This window comes from Podarcis cretensis (genome assembly GCF_951804945.1).
Source record: "Podarcis cretensis genome assembly, chromosome: 3".
Lineage (NCBI taxonomy): Eukaryota > Metazoa > Chordata > Lepidosauria > Squamata > Lacertidae > Podarcis > Podarcis cretensis.
The window spans coordinates 102,958,095-102,978,141 of NC_137172.1; the positions used below are offsets into that span (position 1 = coordinate 102,958,095).

The following is a 20,047-nucleotide window of genomic DNA, read 5'->3' on the forward strand; positions in this document are numbered from 1 at the left end:
AGTGCCCCCTTCCATTTTTTTTGATGGGCATTGCCATTCAAATGGTGTGCATGCACTACATCATGTGATCAGTTATGCAGAGTGGGGCTTACTTGCCCCCCACCACATTTTATTCAAGTTGGCCTCCTTGCATTCTATTAATATTGGGATGAATTTATCAAAATGGGGGGGAAACCTACTATGATAAGCCATCCAAGAAAACATACCAAGACAACAAAAGATGTCTCAAAATACTATATAAATATATACAGTGGTGCCCCGCAAGATGAATGCCTCGCAAGACGGAAAACCCGCTAGACGAAAGGGTTTTCCGTTTTGGAGGCGCTTCGCAAAACGAATTTCCCTATGGGCTTGCTTCGCAAGACAAAATGTCTTGCGAGTTTTTCCGACTTTTTTTCCTCCCCCCCCCTTTTTCTAAGCCGCTAAGCCGCTTATCTGTTTATCCGCTAAGCTGATAAGCCGCTAAAAGCCGCTAAAAGCCGCTAATAGCGCTAATCCGCTAAGCTGTCAATGGGCTTGCTTCGCAAGACGAAAAAACTGCTAGACGAAGAGAATCGCGGAACGGATTCTTTTCGTCTTGCGAGGCACCACTGTACAGCGGTACCTCGGGTTACATATGCTTCAGGTTACATACGCTTCAGGTTACAGATTCTGCTAACCCAGAAATAGTACCTCGGGTTAAGAACTTTGCTTCAGGATGAGAACAGAAATTGTGTTCCGGCAGCGCAGCGGCAGCGGGAGGCCCAATTAACTAAAGTGGTGCTTCAGGTTAAGAACAGCTTCAGGTTAAGAACAGACCTCCAGAATGAATTAAGTTCTTAACCCAAGGTACCACTGTACAACACATATACTAGAGGGTTAAGTACCAAGGATTCCACCCTAGTCTAAGGGATCAAAGTAAATAATAATGAGCCAAATTTTAGAACTGGTATTGGTGAGCACCAGATGGTGAAAGGGGATTCCCCGAATTTGCCATTCATGTCTTTGGGATGGGAATATGGATGAAGGAACTCTTTTGGAGCTCACACACCTAGAAACTTTGGGCTCAGGGAGTATATCTCCTTCACACCTGACAATGGTGTAGCATTGCCTCCAAACCAGGGCTGGGCAGGTTCACCCAGCTTAAGGTAGGTTAGTGCTTCTCCTTGCACTAACCACAAAATCCTAGATTTAAAAAGTATGAAGAGTGGCTAGGGAAACCCAGCCAGATGTGTGGGGTATAAATATGTTGTTGTTGTTGTTAAAAATTAAAACCAGTCTCTGAGTGCTAATTTGGTTGAGCGCGAAAAAAAATCCTATTTGGGTAATGTGCAACCAGATTCTCCTACACTTCAACCGTAAACCATGAAAGCGGTCTGGCCAGATGTGCTGCACATTTAGGTTGTCCTTGCACTCCCTCTGCCCTCTGTTGATATCTGCTAATGGAGTGTGTGACTACAGTCCATGTGCTGATGCAACGCTGTCCATCCCTGCCATGTCAGGTGGATGAAGTGGAATTCCATTCATGGAGAATATCATCCCTGGAACAAGATACCAGGGGGAGTTGTTGTTTTTGTTGTTTAGCTATCCTTTCCCAAATATGGAATTTCCACAGGCACATAGCTGAGTCATTTTTATATGCTATGCATAGCAGCTTACTTCAACCTTCAGCTCCCAGATGTTTTTGGCCTACAACTTCCATCTTCCCCAGGAAGCTTAGCAAATAATGAAGAATAATGGGAGTTGTAGTCCAACGACATGTGGGGACCCAAGGTTGAAGAACATTGCTATATCACATCCTTGCTGTTATTTGAGAAACTTTATATTTCTTACATCAGAGGAAGGAATCAGTATACCCTCTTCCTTTTTCCTTTTTTTTTTTTTTTGAGCTTCCTTTTCATAAAAATACATGTAACTGCAAACCTATATTTTCACGGCTTATGTGCAAACTTTCACACCAAGTTTGCATGGCAGGTCTGTAATTGAATCTGTCTCGCTCAGCGATATCCAGTAAATTGGACTAGAGACAGCAAATGCAAAAAGTTTCTGAATTTTCAAGGTCTGATTTGAAAATATTATCGGGGGGGAGGGATAAACATAAAAGCCTTTTAAACCATAACAGATTGTGCTCACAAGGCTACTTTAATGGTGATTGTGCCTTGCAGTTCTTAGACCAGAGGTGAGCAACTTATTCAGCAAGAATGATGGCCACTGGAAAACAGGTTTTTTGCAGCTAAGCTACAGATCGGGTGTCTTGTTCAGGTTGAGCATCATTTTTCATCAAATGCCAGTAGAATTCTATAATGTTATAAATTTAGTTCTGTTTTAAGATGATAAGTGACTATTTTAAAAGAGGCTTGCAAGGCAAAAAGTCCATTTTGGACAGCTGGGTAATCTACTAAAGTGCTCAGATCTCTATCCAGGGTGCTGAAGTTATAAATGTGAACGGGCCAGATATGATTCTCTGCTTTTCCTCACTCATGATTCTCACATACACTCTCTGTTTTAAACGACTTTGGGAGGTTTCAGAAGCATAGTTTAAGTAAGACCCACAAGGCACTTTGCAAGTATACACACCACAACCAATCTATTCTAGGTTACAACAGAACATTAATATTATTATTTTTTTGCGGTGGTGGTGGGGACCCTGCAAGTACAATACCAAGGAAGCTCTCCATGGGCATACGTGTGCCTGCAGACACTGAATTCGCAATCCCTGCAGTATAGAAACAGATGCATCATATTGAACTGCTGGCCATGTGTTTTGTGTCTTATTTTTAACAGGACAGGTTACAAATAAAAATATTAAAAATATTTCTTTGTACCATGGCTCTGTCTCGATAAATCATAAAAGGAAGTGTATTCTACTTCCAGTATGCTAGGGTGTGGGAGCCTGAAACAGAGTTTAGACATTTGTTGGTGGGCAGAGCTGTTGCTCAGGAAAAGTTAAAAATAACTGCTGTGTTGTGTATGTGAATAACTCTGTGTGGTGTTCTGTGTCAGTTCCATACTACTCAAGCACGCTCATTTGTCAGGGGTCATCTTGGAATTAAGGGCCTCTTTCTCTCTTCTTCTGTCTATATATTTTTCTAACTTTGCCACCAAATATTTGAGTCCTTTTCGATTTGCACCAAACCACAGCTAGTAGCATGCCCAACAACCATGGTTGGCCAGGTCAGTCACTGCCAAAGCCCCACTGTTCATAAGAAATGCTCACTGGCCCAAACAGCCACCACTGGGCTCAGCTGCCATCTGCAGCAGCCGACTAGCTGGTCACCTCCAGCCTTTACCTCTTTGTCTTAAAAAACAAACAAACCCCAACTTTAAAAGTTTAACAAGTCTTTCTAGCTGTTGCTGTTATTGCAACAACAAAAAGGTAGTGGTTGTTTTGTTTTTTAAAGTCAGAGAGGAGGCAGAAAGGTAAGCAAGAGAGAGAATCAGTGGTGCCACCAAAAAGAGGAGATGCTGTGTTGGAAGGAGGATTGGCAAAGGGCTCATTGGCGGGACCATGCCCAAAGCCCTCTGAAGTATGGCACCAGTACAGACTAATAGCTAATTATCATTGTGGCACCAAGCAGGAATAGCACATTGTACACCCATGCCGATTTAGACTATATTTAACCAAGGAGCCTTAAGAAAGGAACTTCCTTTCTATGTGGTGATTTCTGGGGATGTAGCTTCTCCCTAGGAAAGTGGTTTCTCTCAGCTAATTTGCATCAGACAAGTGGGATGGAAATAATTCACTGTGGTTGAGATCTTAGACCTCTTTCTCAAAACAGAAGATTCCCCCACACCCCACTTAACCCAATAGGCTTGCTTAGGTTTCTCAGGAAGAAACAATGTTTGTGCATTTTTTTTGGGGGGGGGGGGGTTACTGAGGCTACTGAGCCACCCAGAATCTAAGGGAGTCCTTGGTCCACCTCAAAATGCCTTATTAATGGTACTATCTGACTCAGAAACATGAGTGATTTCCAAAGTTCCCTGATTCACCTCTTAATTCACGGCACACAAAGTGTTGATTCAAACTCTATATACCCATAGAATGGATGGGTTAATATGAAGCTATGAAGAAGCATTATGCTTACAACAACCTATTCATGCACAAAGAGACAGTATCTTTGTCAGGCATAGGCAAACTCGGCCCTCCAGATGTTTTGGGACTACAATTCCCAGCATCCCTGACCATTGGTCCTGTTAGGTAGGGATCATAAGAGTTGTAGTCCCAAAACATCTGGAGGGCTGTGTTTGCCTATGCCTGATCTATGTCCTATATTGTAAAGTGTATTTGCTTCTGATGGGGCCTTCCTTGGATGAATTATACCATTAAAGCTATGCAAAGCATCAAGCAAATCTGTTTTATAATTAACCTAAAATTAGAAGCAGCTGCTCTGTGACTATCATGCAACCATGATATACAGGAATCAATAGCAGAGAAATCTATAATATCCCAGTTCATGTCCACCAGTTCAAGGAACGTTATGATATAAATTAGTCATTCAAGTTATAGTTGAAAAGATAAATCACCCAGGGCAATATGTACATTATTTAAATATTATGGAAAAGGCAAGTCATATTTCATTTTATATCTTATGATCTGTTCAAGAACATGTGGGTAAGGAACACCCACTACACATTTTCCACCCCAATGCTAAAAAAAAAAAAAAAATGCACGCCCTGTGTTCAAAGCTATTTTTACTGTAACAAATTTACATAATATTGCTGTGCTGTGCCTATGACTCAGATTTCTGCAGATGCAGAACTTTCCTTCTTCTTCCTGTTGCTTAATCCTTGATAGCTAAATGTTTGAGGGGGGATGGTGATTTATTTAAACTTTTCTGACTTGTGCTAACAAAGAAGAAGCACCAAGGTCAGCGATTTCTGTAAAACACAGTAGGTAAATATTAGTAAGACTGAGAAGCTAATCCCTACAGGAAACCTACGACACTCCTTGAAAATAGGTTTATATTCTTCTACTTTTTCAGTTAGACTACATTACTGGCAGGTTCATTTTTCAACACAGAGAAACAGTACCTGTTTAAGCAAATAAGGAAACAGACATAAAGAGAATTTTATAAGTAGGAATTAAACTTTATTGAAGAATAGTCCCACTTGCATATATTTATATGAGTGTGGGAGCTGTGTCTTTGTGATATCATGATCTGATAGACACCAGTATCATGTGATATGGACCAATCATTTAGATGATGACTGGGAAAGAGAAATGTTTCTGAGTAACCCCACACTCTCATGGTTCTGGTATCATATGCAAATGTCTGTTAAATTGTAAAAGTAAAATGGTAAAGAAAAGCAGTACAAGTTATACCTTAAACTGTTCATTAAGCTTCCATGCACATTCCCCTGTTTAAATTTTAGATTGTATGTCAATTTGCTTCAATCATTTGAACTCACTTGAAAAGATAAGCTAAATTGTAACATCTTTTGAAATTTAAAACTGTTCCCTAAGTAATGGACTTCAGAATACAATAATTCTTTCCCTTGCACTCTTTCACTCTTTTTAAGTATTCACTTCATCCCTAAACTTTGGCCATTTGCCTGATTTTTCCAGTACTTCCATAAAAACTGGCATTTGCTTAATATAGAGATTTATATAGGCTGCTTACAAGGAGCTACTCATTTCTTTAAGCGAAGTAGCATGCAACTACAAAAGAACAGCAATTCCTCACCAGAATGGCTTGAAATTGCTCTGGAAAGCTATTCAAATAAGACATTTGCTTTGCTTTTAAATGACTTCAACTTCTGCATATTATTAAAGCCAAGATAAATTAGTACTACATGTTGGCTTTTTAATGATTTTGAAGAAAACTGCTGACAATATCTAAAAAGTTCTATTGCATAAACTTTGTGCAGGCGCCAATTAAACGGAATATTGATGCAATACTGACCACAAAGATTTCAGACTAAAACTGAACAGAACATTGTATTGAACTGTAAGCATCATCAGGAAACTAAGGAACTGTTCAACTATTTTCTTGCTAAATTATGATGTTTAATGACTTTTAATTGTGACCAGGCAGATAACATATTACATAATGTTCCTAAGTAACAGGCTGATGACTTATCTTTAAGATTGCCATACATGTATTGGGATATCACCTGATTGTGACATGAGTAGGAATTATAATATTTTATGATGACTATGCTCGAGTCTCAGTTTATATTTGCCATATAGGTATCATAGAGCAAAACTATATATTGCAATGCAGTTGCCTATTACATGAGCCTAATGGATCCTTATTTGTTTCAAAGTGCCCTTGGAAAGTCATGCTTTGCAGTCGGAAAAGGAAAGAGGGTTGGAGAGAGAAAAGGTATTTCATTGTTGTCTTGCTAACTGCTCTCCTCATGAAACTCTCACTGGCATCCCAGAAATATGTCTATCTTTCAAATGCAAATGTGCAATGCTAAGGGAGGGGCAATTGGACAGAATTTCATATGGAAAGTAGTCAGCAGGGCAGATGCTACTTCCCCAACTGAAGATGCTATTTCAGTGCAAAGCCTATCCTCCTCAGGGCATTTTTGCAATGTAGAAGGGGCTATCATAAACATTGGTTGCCGTATAACATGAAATTTGATTCTCTTTCATTAAACAGCTGTATGAGGGGGGAAAGAAACAGCCATATCTTCTATGAACTTGTGTCGTTTCACAGGCACCAAATTGTGTCCAACATTGGTGGGGGCTGGTGGGGGGGGCTGCTGCTCACAGCATCTCCCAACACTGTGCGGCCTGGGGCACCATCCCGCCAGGCCTCCGCTGCCCTCTCAAGATTTCATCATCACTCACCAGTGACCATGCTGCATGGGACATGGGAGCTGGAGTAAAAGAAGATCTGTAAGTCCCCCACCCTCCCAGCAATATGGCTAATTTAATTTGTTTTGCTTGGTAACTCCCCAAAATCTAATTGATATTTGCCAATGCTGGAACAGTAAGGAAGTCTTTCATACTCTGAAAGTATGAGATGATAACAAGGGGGGGGGTAGTCCAGTAGAAAAAATTACTATCAATTTAAAATATGATAGCTTTAAAACCTATCTCTGCTGCCGTTACTGCTGACCATAATAAGGCAGGGGAATCAATTTTCAAATTTGCTGTTTCCTGTTTCTTTGTGTTTCCATGTAAGAAAGTATTCAGTATCTGGTATCAAAGAAGAGGAACACTTATGCTTTCATGTTTTCAGTGCAGGAAAAAGCTATATATTTGTGTTGCTATTTACTGTCATGCATATGTTCTAGAAAGAAACTGTTCCCTATTCTTACTTAATAGTTTGATGGTTCACTGACTTCTCCATCTGCAGTATCTGTCTCTTCCCTCAGCAAGGAAGCTTGACAACATTAAAAACCAGGAACAGCCATTTGACTAAATATCAGACATATAGGCAACAGCTGGAATCCCATCTAAATATGAGGCAGAATCATATAAAACTATTCACAGTTTAGGCAGCAACAAGCCTAGGCAGTGTTTTAGTGTGTGATCAATCTCTTGTGTCTTGTAAATTTCAAATGTATGACTATTGATGTGGCCTTTATTGCCATACTCTCTTGCAGAGTTTCTGTGACTCAAAACCAAGACATAAATGTAAGGCAAGCACAGAAAAGATATAAAGCTGCTTAAGGTTACTTAATTCTTTATTTACCAGCAGCCAATGTAAAATGGTATATATTTGTCTTGGGCTGCAATCCAAAGCAGCATGTTGTTTTGAGTGGGCATTTTCTCTATAAATATAAGTCATGCATTGCATCCCTTATTTGGGGGTCCATTCTCAGGACACAACCTGCTGTGTCCTGGCTAACCCATGCATATTCAGCAGTACAGGTCAATATATTAATGGCTAAGTCCCACTGGTGACTTTACTACTGGTGGCTGTGGGCCATTTCCCTCTTTGTGTTAATGCAGCTCCAAGGTCACTTTCATACTTGGAGTGAAAGCAAGAAATCAGCAGCAGACACTTGAGCTTTATGGGTCTATACATCCCTGTTTCAAGACTCTTCTAAGGCAATACCATTGACATCCCAATCCTCTCGCAAAGATTTATTACAGAAATGGCCAACTTCTGCATTTTAGGCTGGGGGCATCCATTTTCCAGACAGATTTGAAAGCCTGGAAGTCAATTTTGCGGCACAACCTAACTCTCTTACAAGTGGTCTGGGTGTGTAATAATCTGCTGAGGCCATTACATACAGAGCCCAAAAAAGAGAAGAAGAAAAACTTTGAAGTGTGGAACATTCCACACTCTTCCAACTCTGGAAAGCAATGTTTTCCTTAAGAATGAACCTGTTAACTAGCATATCATACACTGATTTGGTTTTTTAATGGTCAACTATAAGTGCTGATTGTTTTCTGTATTATTATCATTCCTCATTTTGCTGTCCCCCACCCAACACAGAATTTTATATCCTATAAAATTGCATATAATGGTGTTATTCCCTTCAGGAAAGGGATGCTGCCTCTGGGCTAAACCTTACCAGATTTATTTATTTACAGAAATTTATTTACCACTTCATTACAAAACTCCCAAGCAGGTATCTGCTTTCTATTAAGGTTGGAGTTTGCTTTGCAAATTGCAGGTAGGGTTGCCATATTTCAAACAGTGAAAATCCGGACAGAAAAGTTCTTGAGCTTTTTTGGCAAAGTCGCAAAAAGTGCTGTTTTTGAGCTATTTTGAGAGGAAATCAGCAAAAATGACACTGCCTACATGGATTGCCATGGATTCTCCTGGACACTTAGTTGATTTTTGCCAAGACAATGCTGCCTACAGTATTTCCTGTAGAGGCACACTGTAAGTACAGCAGCAGGCTTGTAAAGCTTTTCAGGTGATGTTTGTGCCATGCCTTTTCAGTTTTTCATACTCTGTATGCCCTAGCTCCTATCCAGACTATGACAGGAGAAGCTCTTACTTGGGAGTAAGGGAAATATCTTTATTGAAGCAGACAAGGTTTATAGGTTCAGTGACATGTAATGAGTCACAGAAACTATGATGCCTATGCTAGATGATAGAAAAGGAATGGCTAGCCAGGTTGGGAGCAACAGTCCTGTTTTAAGGAGTCCAAGATCAGAGCAAGGAGTTAAGAGAGGCACAGAAATACCAGACTTGTCCCAACTGGTTGGCATGCCCATCTTCCAAGCTTTTAAAGACAGGGCAAGGAACACTTAATCAAGAGGCTCTCATGCTTTCCAAGTTGCTCACTGCCCCTACTGACTTCAGTTTCTGGTAGTGGGCTGAAGTTCTCCCCATATTCTATTGCTGTGCTCCTCTTCCCAGGAGGAAAGAGGGGAGTTTTCCAACCATATCCTTGGAGAAGGAAGTACCTGTCTCCTCCAGGCTCTGTTCCCCAGTCTGACCCCCTTGCATGCCAGCCTCCTGTCTCCTCACTCCACTCCTGAGCCCAGCACCTTCCCAGGATTCATGACACTGTATCCTCCAGAACTGGATATAGAAGCAAAGCAAATTTTCACTATTTCTGATGGTAGGCATAGAAGAATAAGTGTAAGGAAGGACCACTGTTCTACTTAAGGATCTGTGAACCTTGGAAAAATATAGTGAACCAAACTTGCATAGCACTGTCTAGTTCTCACTGTGGTGCTAAATTTGTGTTCAGGCTGGGCTCAAAGAGTAGAATAGGCCAGAACGCTTCTCAATTGCATCTAGTTTTCTGTCGAAAAGGAACGAATGGTTTGAGTGGAAGAGCATTCTCAAGTGGTACAGCTCAGACACAGGTTGGCTACCTCAGTCAGATCATGTCAGTGTTCGGAACAAAACTGAATCACCATCTCTGATAATTACAGTGTACTTTATTTCAGTCCAGAGGAATATATCAGAACTAGAGACTTCTTCGGGGTGTCTGATGCACATCTGGAATTCTTCCCACGTAGACATTTATTTGAACATGAGGCTGCTTAAGATATTTTCGCCACTTTTATCATGCCAATGAAAGCTCAGTAAGTGACTCAACAGCTTTGCTACCAACTGCTACTGGAGGAAGCTGAACATTAAACAGATGGAACCTATTACTAATAAAAGTGTTTACCAACTAGCAATTCAAGGAACCCTGTTGAATTCATCCTTGATTAATGTTTGTCTTGGCTGGAGAACCAAGAGGCCATTCTGCAACAATACACACCATACACCAACTAACAACAACAAGCTCAGAAAGTTGGTGAAGTAAAAAAAAAGGGAGGGCATTTACATAGAGGATTTAGTCACTTTAAGCTAGTTTGTGTTGTAATGCATGCTAAGTGAGTTCTGAACACTGCCACTTAACAGTACTACAGGGAAGTGCATTTGCTCAAGATAATTTTTTTTAAAGAAATGGAATGAATCCAGCCTTTCTGAGATAAAGAAAAGTTATTTTCATCTGCATGATAGCAGCTGTAACTGCAGTTTTGCTGAGTGGTTCAGTACTCAGTTCTAAACTACTTATCAGAGTAAGAATGGATTCTGAAAGCATTCCCAAAGAAGCAACAAGCTCTCAAAACATTTAATGTATTTCGTTGCTAATTTTGTCTTGGCTGTGATATTTGTCAGGGGTATTCAAGTTTTCAAGGAGGTTCAGTGTTGCATTTGCTATCTGAACAAATTTGTTATTGGCATGTTTATTGACTGGCAAAGTGACCTCTGGTTCATGAAAGCTTACATCACATTGTCACAATAAATAGGCTGCTATTTAAAAATATATATGCTGTAACAGACTAACACAACTACCTAACTGAAATATGCAATGGTGCAACATAAAGAAAACCAATGGCAAACTAATGCAACACACAAGGGGTTGCAGCAGAAATAACTGAAGACAGATGAGGTACCTAGGAGTGTGAAATGGAAGGGCCCCCTCAGAACACAGAGGGGCAGTAGTCCCTTTGGAAATGTGCCAACAGATAGCCAACAATTGCCAGCATAGTTGTAAGAAAGCCAACATATGAATGAGGCTGTCTCACTACTGAACAAAACACACAGCTAGAAAGGTTGAATGGACAAGTACTGACAAAGCTAGAGCCACAGTGCTTTGGTTTCAGATGCAATGATAAACAATGGTTTAGTGCTTGGATGAGGAACTTATGGCCCTTCAGATATTGCTGTTCATTGTCCATGCTGAATTGCGACTGGTGGGTATTAGTATACCGCAATACCTGGACAGGTATAGCTTCTCTACCACTGGTTTAAGATTACATGCAGAAGGGTCATGTTTCTGCACCCCCCCTTCCTTCTACTTCTTCATCATGGCCACAAGGAAAGTGGAAGATTTTACTTCTGTTTTCAGTAAACCACAATTTAGTATTAAGTCTGAGTGGTGTATCTTAACCATGGCTTATTGAAACAAGTCAACCATGATTCATTGAAACAATCTGACACCATAAACCAGAGGTGGGGAACAGATCATTCTTTCTCCCAGCCCCTGCAGGCCGTATTTGATAGATACAGGGAGCTGACACCTTGGAGTGTCACAGCTATCACCTGACACCTCGGTTCCCCCCAGATGATTTGAAATCAAACAGTGCAGGCAAAAGCACAGCTTACAAAGTGGCAGTGATCAGCTGGTCGTAGGGCCTTGCAGAGCACTGGGCTGTTCACCAAATATCCTTTCATATAAGCCTCACCTTTACCCACTCAGAAAAAATGCAGATGTGATACACTTTCTCAAGGTTTGGGGTTACTTTACTCTTACATTCTTTCTTTACATTGAAGGGACTATGCATATCATACATATAGGCACTCATAGCACATAGAATCAGTGTAAACATCCTTTTTATTTCTGAATGTTAAGTTGTAACTGAGTCCCAAACTATAAGATTCCTAGGCGCCATTATTAATCTCTACATATGACAATGGTAAATATACCGGTGTCATTTTTCTTTCTGTGCAACTAATCAAGAATGTACCCTGCAATTATTTTATATGGAGACATGAGAAAAAGAGGATGCCGCCTTAAAGTTTAATTATGGGCTCACCAGAAACGCAGCAGAAATAACAGAACAGAAGGCTCAGCATCCATAAATAGTTGTTTTATTGGCATGTTCATCTGTAAATATGGTATCAGGCCAGTACAATTATGAAAAGCATGGAGAGATTTAACTTTTACAGTCTGGAATGGCAGTTAAGTGTTGAGTTGTCTGCTACAGTAAATTGCCACAGTCCCTTGATGGCTTTATGTAAAGCATATCAATTATTTTGGGCTGTGATCCTCAAAGCTACTTACATAGGAAACCATGTATTTCACTAAAACAAGTTTGAGATGCTTCTGTCATATGATACATGTAGACCCACCATTATTCTGATGGAAAAATAATGCAAGGAGATTATGCAAAATCTTCAACATAACATTTGTCATGTTTTATGCTATTCTATTCTATCTGTACCACCAACCAAACCTTTGCATCTCACAAAGAACCAAACGTTTTTGCAACATTATCTGATTAGATGTTTCAATATCCTTTTTGGGTGTGTTTACCCATAAATGATTTCTTTCTCATTCCTACAATTAAATTTCCATTTAAATATGCATTTCTCTCAAAAATGCACATTTCTAAACTCCCCCTCCCAAAATCAATGTATTTCTAAATACATAATAACACTTTTTCTAGTTGAGAAATCTATCAGAACATTTGTTCTTGTACACCATACAGAGATCACTGTTATTGACCGGTACATAGATTACTGAAATAAATAAATGCATAAAAAATAACTAAACATTTGCCAACTGTCAAAGCTAGTGGATAACTAATATCCAATCCTCACATTAGTCTGGGTAGCAAGAATCAAGTTAGTAATTTTCAGAATTTGCCAAGATCAAATTCCTCAAGCATCCATGTCTTACTGCACAATTCTAACCATGTCTACTCAGAAGTAATTTCAAGTGAATTCAGTGGAGCTTACTTTCAGGTAATGGAGTTAGGCTTGCAGCCTTAGTTCGATCCCCCTTCTATCATTGTCAGCATTATCATAACTTCCGTCATAGAGCTTCAGTTTTCTGATGACAACTCAGAGAATGACCTCCAAATCATCCTAAATATCTTCACATAAGCTTACGGAAAGCTTGGTCTATCGTTCAACATCCAAAAAACCAAAGCACAAAACAACCCCTCTGCAGCACCACAAATCCAACTCAATGGTGTAACGTTGGAAAATGTTGATCACTTCTTCTTCCTGGGCCGTTATCTTTCCACAAGGTCCGACATTGATGCCAAAATCCAGCATCACATGAGCTCTGTGAGTGCAGCTTTCTCCCTATTGAAGTGCAGAGTGTTTGAGGACCGGGATATTCGCAGGGAAACTAAAATGCTTATTTACAAAGCTATTGTACTACCAACCTTACTGTATGCTTGTGAAACATGGACCACTTATAAACACCATCTCCAACTCCTTGAAAGATTCCATCAATGGTGTCTCCAAAAAATTCCACATATCACTTGGGAAGGCAAGTGAACTAATGCCAGTGTACTGGAAGAAGCAAAGATCACCAGTGTAAAAGCAATGATTCTTCAACATCAACTTCATTGGACTGGTCATGTTGTTCAGATGCCTGATTATCATCTTCCAAAGCAACTACTCTATTATGAACTTAAAAATGGAAAGCACAATGCTGGCAGTCAACAAAAGAGGTTTAAAGACTCTCTCAAAGCAAAACTTTTAAAAATGTAGGATAAACAGCAACAATTGGGAAACACTGGCCTGCAAGCACTCCAATTGGAGAACAGCCTTTACCAAAGGTGTCATGGACTTTAATGACACTTGAACTCAGAACAAAAGGGAGAAACATGCTAAGAGGAAGGCACGTATTGCAAACCCTCACCATGATCAACTCCTGCCCGGAAACCTATGTCCCCACTGTGGAAGGAAGTGTGGATTCAGAACTGGCCTCCACAGTCACCTACGGGCTCACTTTTAAACCATGTTTATGGAAGACAATCTTACTCAACTATGAGTGATCGCCAAGAAGAAGAACATCAGATCTAGTTACAGATAGGTAGCCGTGTTGGTCTGCCATAGTTAAAACAAAATAAAAAAATTCCTTCCAGTAGCACCTTAAAGACCAACTAAGTTAGTTCTTGGTATGAGCTTTCGTGTGCATGCACACTTCTTCAGATACACACTGTATCTGAAGAAGTGTGCATGCACACGGAAGCTCATACCAAGAACTAACTTAGTTGGTCTTTAAGGTGCTACTGGAAGGATTTTTTTTATTTTGTTTTAACATCAGATCTAAATGACTGAATTGTGAAGCAAAATATCTTTGTTCAAATTGCACCTCTACCAATAAACTGACCAATTGGCTTTGGGGGGCAAACAATTCATCTCTCAACTTTCCATGTTTGGACAAGAGAAAAATAATATTTACATACCTTGCAGGTTGTTGACTGTTTTCATTTGTAAAAGAGAATGGATTGTTGTGATAATAATATAAATGTGAAGATTGTTAAATTCCCACATTTTAAAAAATGATGAATTCATGTTGTACCATCACAGCCACACATCCAATCATTAATTTTGCCTGCTTTTTTTAAATAATAAAACTACTTTGCAGAAGTTTCTTGCTCCCCTCTTTCTTTCTTTCTTTCTTTCTTTCTTTCTTAATAAAATTTATCAATTGACATTGGCAGGGATTTAGCAAATTCTGTGTCAAGCAAGCAAGCAAGCAAGCAAGCAAGCAATAAAAGAATTGGTTCACCAACTCAGGGAGGAGACAGCATACATATTCAGAAAATGCTGAAAATTAAGCTGCCTAATACTAAGCCAGAGCACGGCTATGTCTAACTAGGAGCAGCTATGCAAGCTGAGCAACTCTCAGACAGAATTCAAGGAACTAAACCTGGAACCTTTTGCACTGAGCCAATAGTTACTAAAATACAAAAATGAAATGAAATGTGGCATGAGTGTAGTAATGAACATACCCTTATGCAAATAGCATCATAGCTTCCAAGATTGTAACAATCACCCCAATAGCAGACTATGAAATTGTATAGGATGTTTGCTACAATTCAGTTTTATGAAAATGTTGTGTGCAAACTTTTCTTATGCCAGAGGGTTGTTTAACTCTACTATCAATAAACAATGGTTTTAGTGATTCCCCCCCTCCAGTTAGCAACCACCTACTATTTCTTTTCATCTTCTCTATTTTAAATTGCAAATGTCTACATTAAGCACCATTGCGTAGCCGTAGCCCTATAAATTATATCCCATTAAAACGGCAATTGTCCTATATTTAACAATGCTTTCATACTGCAGACCTTTCAGCCAGAAATCAAATGCACCATTGCGAAGCACTAATTAAACTCATATGGATTGTTGAGGAATTTGAACAAAATAGAAACCAGCTCATTGTGCTACTGAGTTCTGATTGACTGCTAGCAATTGTTGGCAGAGAGGAATGTGTCTGCCTGAGAGGTACAGCATAAAGTTTATAGCCCTAAATGGCAATAAAAGCCATTAGGCATTCTCTACCACAATAACTCATCTTGTTGTTATTTTTTTTTAAAAAAAACGCACACATTGTTGGACATTTGTATTGATTCTTCCAGAAACTTTAATCTTTGTTTTCTTCCTGAACTGCCTTCTCTTTTTGAAGGTGATTCTGGTGCCAAACAATACATGGAGTTCAGTAATCCAGTAAAGAAATCTGTTCAGAACTAGCTCCTGCTGTTTTGATTTCTAATGAAGAGAGTTTGGGGCTTTGTAGCTTCTAGGAAGTTAACTGCTGTATCCCTGTGCCTAAGAAGTAAAAGACTGATATTTCCAGATGCCAACATACACTGCAGAGTTTTGACATATCTGGTTCCATACAGTCATACAATTGTCCTTGGTTGTTCTTCTCAGAGTGTTCATTGCCACTATAAATGATAATGATAATGATAATGATAACACACCTACCCATGATCTAGTTGAAAATATAGGAAGACCTAGAATGGAATCACAAGGGACGCGGGTGGCGCTGTGGGTTAAACCACAGAGCCTAGGACTTGCCGATCAGAAGGTCGGTGGTTCGAATCCCCGTGACGGGGTGAGCTCCCGTTGCTCAGTCCCTGCTCCTGCCAACCTAGCAGTTCAAAAGCACGTCAAAATGCAAGTAGATAGATAGGTACCTTCCATCGGGGAAGGTAAACGGCATTTCCGGGTGCTGCTCTGGTTCTCCGGAAGCGGCTTAGTCATGCTGGCCACATGACCCAGAAGCTGTACGCCGGCTCCCTCGGCCAATAAAGCGAGATGAGCGCCACAACCCCAGAGTCGGCCACGACTGGACCTAATGGTCAGGGGTCCCTTTACCTTTACCTAGAATGGAATCAGGGTCATCTGAAATATGGGCTAAGAAAAAGCCCCAGGTCATAATCCTAGCTTGATTCCTGACTGAACATGATACTCTTCTGAAATACAAGTACTTCTAGGGACAACTTCTACAGCATGTTTGCTAGTGTTCCTATTGTTAAAGCCTGAGGTACTCTACAGCAGCTCTCAAAATGACACATGTTTCTATTCATTCTGTGTTGTGCTATTTTTTGATGTATCTTATTGTCTGCTTCAGTAACTAATATTTTCATAGTATGATCATCCAAGCCAGTGGCCTAACGAGGAGTACAATAAAGTCAGAGGTAAAAATTCGTTCAACTTGAATGGAAGGGTTGGCACCATGCCCTTTTGAAATGTAACTGTTTCTGCTCAGCTAGAACATTGTCCAATCCACACATTGGCTCTATGAGCCTGTATAAGAATGAAGTCTCAGTGCTTTAAAGAATCCCACAAAGGAACAGACAAGCAAAGCAACAAAAATAGCAATGCTTTGGATCATATGTTACTGTATACAGAAATTTGTGGGCAGGGTGCTCCAACTGGTAGAAATGGGGACTCAGTTTTCACCAATTCCTCTTTCCCCCACAAATTTGATTGGAGAGTTGGAGGAGCCAAGAAGCGCATAAGATGTAGTACAAGAGTCTGAAGACAGGGGGCAGGCAATAAGTGAGAACCACCTACCCCACTTCTGCCAATGAAAGCTTCTGCTGGGTCAGAGTTCATTCTGTGATTTGAAGAAGCTCTTCTGGTCATGAAAAGAGGAACTCAGATTTCAAGCCAATGGTTATTATTATTATTATTCTATTTCCTATTGTACAAGGAAGATGGGAAGTATATCCTCAAAAGTTAAACACTCTGGATATTTTTCAAACCCAACTCCCTTGGCCTAAAAGAATGTTCTTTAATATTCCAAAGGTTTCAGATGTGAGGCCTTGAGAAAAATCTTACTTCACAAGTGACTAGGCAAGTAGATATTTACATGCCAGAGAATTAGGTGGTAAAATGGACTACCACATTAGTGTATTAGGTTTTTAATACTCCATTTAAAACAAGAACAACACCTCATTGTAAGTAGAAAGCTAGTACAGTGGTACCTCGGGTTACATATGCTTCAGGTTACATATGTTTCAGGTTACAGACTCCGCTAACCCAGAAATATTACCTCAGCTTAAGAACTTTGCTTCAGGATGAGAACAGAAATCATGCTCCGGCAGCGCGGCGACAGCAGGAGGCCCCATTAGCTAAAGTGGTGCTTCAGGTTAAGAACAGTTTCAGGTTAAGAACAGACCTCCGGAATGAATTAAGTACTTAACCCAAGGTACCACTGTACTGAAAGCAGGCTGGGTTAATTTTCTCTCTCCCTTATTTACTAGTTCTCCTTTTACTTACAGGGAGTTTACTTAAGGAAGCATTAAAAACATGACTTTCCTCTTTGGGATCTGCTGGTGTAGTCCATTCTAAACCTTCAGGATTCTACCACCTTATTCAGCTGCATGTATAGGTCATGCTACCTTTTGTTTCTTTAAAGTATTGCATGATTTGAAAAACAAGTTAGCACAACATTGTTATAAATATAAAAACAGTTTCCTATTTTGGGCTTCATATGAACCACAGAACTGAAGTTTGATTACACAAGGAAGGTAACAATATTTTGTAGAACCACTTAAGATAGCCTAGATAGCAGTACTGTTGTAAAACTCCTACACAGCTGGACAGAATGTAGCAGATAAGAGTTCAGATTTTCCCGTTTTGAAGTTTTCTGCATCCTCCATGCACACAAATCAGATAAACACAGCTGTCTCTTCACTGCTTTTTCTGCATCTCCAAATGAGTTAAGTGCCACAGTCAAAAAGGCTGGTGTGCATTCAAATGGATAGCTTAGGTTTTCTTTAAACTCTGGATTAGCCACTGTACCATACCACTTACAAAAGAAATGTGTGTCTTTTGGGATTAAAAACTGGCCCCTACAAAGATATATCTTGCAATAAATTTATTTCCTAAATATATGTACATTTAAAATTCTTTAAATAAACATCCACTGTACACACAGGCAGAGATGAATGCGCACACACCAGTGGCGTAGCGTGGGGGGTGCAGGGGGGGGCCAGCCGCACCGGGCGCAACATCTGGGGGTTAGGGTTAGGGGGCTCAAATCCACGGGTTAGGGGGCGCAAATTACTTGCCTTGCCCTGGGTGCTGACAACCCACGCTACACCACTGGCACACACGCAAACATTTTAGACCCCCACCCACTTCTCACAACGTATATATCTAGGCTCTGAAATGCTGTTCCTATTTTCCTTCTTTTTTTTTTACTTAGGAAAGAATAACACGGGCTTTTTCAAGTCGCATATCCAACAGCTTTCAGTACTACAAGAGGCACTGAGGTATGAGAAACCTGCATTGCACTGCCCTTGCAAACCATGTAACATTGCTTATAACATCACAAAACATTTCTTGACAGCACCCTTAGATGGCTAGATATGTCAGCAGCATGCAGAAGCCCTTCCAGAACCTTTCCCTTTAAAAGTAAAGTATTGTATGGCCTGGTGCTGGAGGAGACTCTTGAGAGCCCCATGGACTACTAGAAGATCAAACCTATCCATTCTTAAGGAAATCAGCCCTGAGTGCTCACTGGAAGGACAGATCCTGAAGCTGAGGCTCCAATACTTTGGCCACCTCATGAGAAGAGAAGACTCCCTGGGAAAGACCCTGATGTTGGGAAAGATGGAGGGCACAAGGAGAAGGGGATGACAGAGGATGAGATGGTTGGACAGTGTTCTCGAAGCTACCGGCATGAGATTGACCAAACTGCGGGAGGCAGTGGAAGACAGGATTGCCTGGCATGCTCTGGTCCATGGGGTCACGAAGAGTTGGACATGACTAAACGACTAAACAACAACATTGTATGGTCAGTGTTGGGAGTTGCATGGAAAGGGGGAGGTTGGTGGGAGTTTTCCATTCCATCTTTAGTTGCAGGCATGGGATTGTTATGTGTCACATGTCTGTTTAAATTCCAGTACAGTTTGCTGGCGTAAGCAGAACTTCCACTGTATTGCTTTTGCTTTGACTCTCTCTCCGAGGAGACGACATGTTTCTTTGTCTTGATTTATGCTTAATAAATCCATAGTTCATAGTATGTATTCACAAGTCTCAGTCTCTTCTGTTGTGCAGTTTACACTGCTAAGTATAGTGTGCCTAAGTCTGGGAGGCTTGGGTCACTGATTTATGTCAGAGCCAGAGGTCGATGGATCTTCGCAGCAGCACGGCTGGAAGGAGATGATCCAGCTGGGGGCTAGTCAGCTGGCCTTTCAACCCCCAGATGCTGACAGCCAGTGCCGTACAAAGAAGATGGAAGCCACAACCAATGACTCCTAGTGATGGCCATCTCCATGGGGCAAATCACTGGTGTGCTTGTGCTTTCCACATGGGTTGGGCAGTTTCCTCCATGCCATTGAAAAGATTGCTACGTTTTGTGGTGAGATGAGCAACTTACCCCAGTACACCTTGAAAGCAGCTGGATACGACTTTGCTGGAGGCGACTATCACAAGGAGCCATTTAGAGCAGCCTTCACACATCATCTGATTTGTGCACACACACCCTAAGATAAAGCAAGATCTCCCTTCCAAAACATGAAACATTAAATCAGTGACAAGAAAGCCCCATTGATTAGTTCAGGGGAGACTGCCAGATAACTGCCAAAGCAGAGTTCTGAGGAAACAAAGTACTACAAAGATCTGTAGCTACTGCAGAAATAGAAGCCAATCAAAGCACTGCA

At 40.5% G+C, this 20,047-nt stretch overlaps 1 protein-coding gene across 2 annotated transcripts in view; it reads right to left on the minus strand.

Annotated features, from left to right (window-relative positions):
- Nucleotides 1-20,047, minus strand: part of CSMD1 (CUB and Sushi multiple domains 1) — a 991,444-nt gene that overhangs the window by 872,509 nt on the left and 98,888 nt on the right. The window lies entirely within an intron of this gene.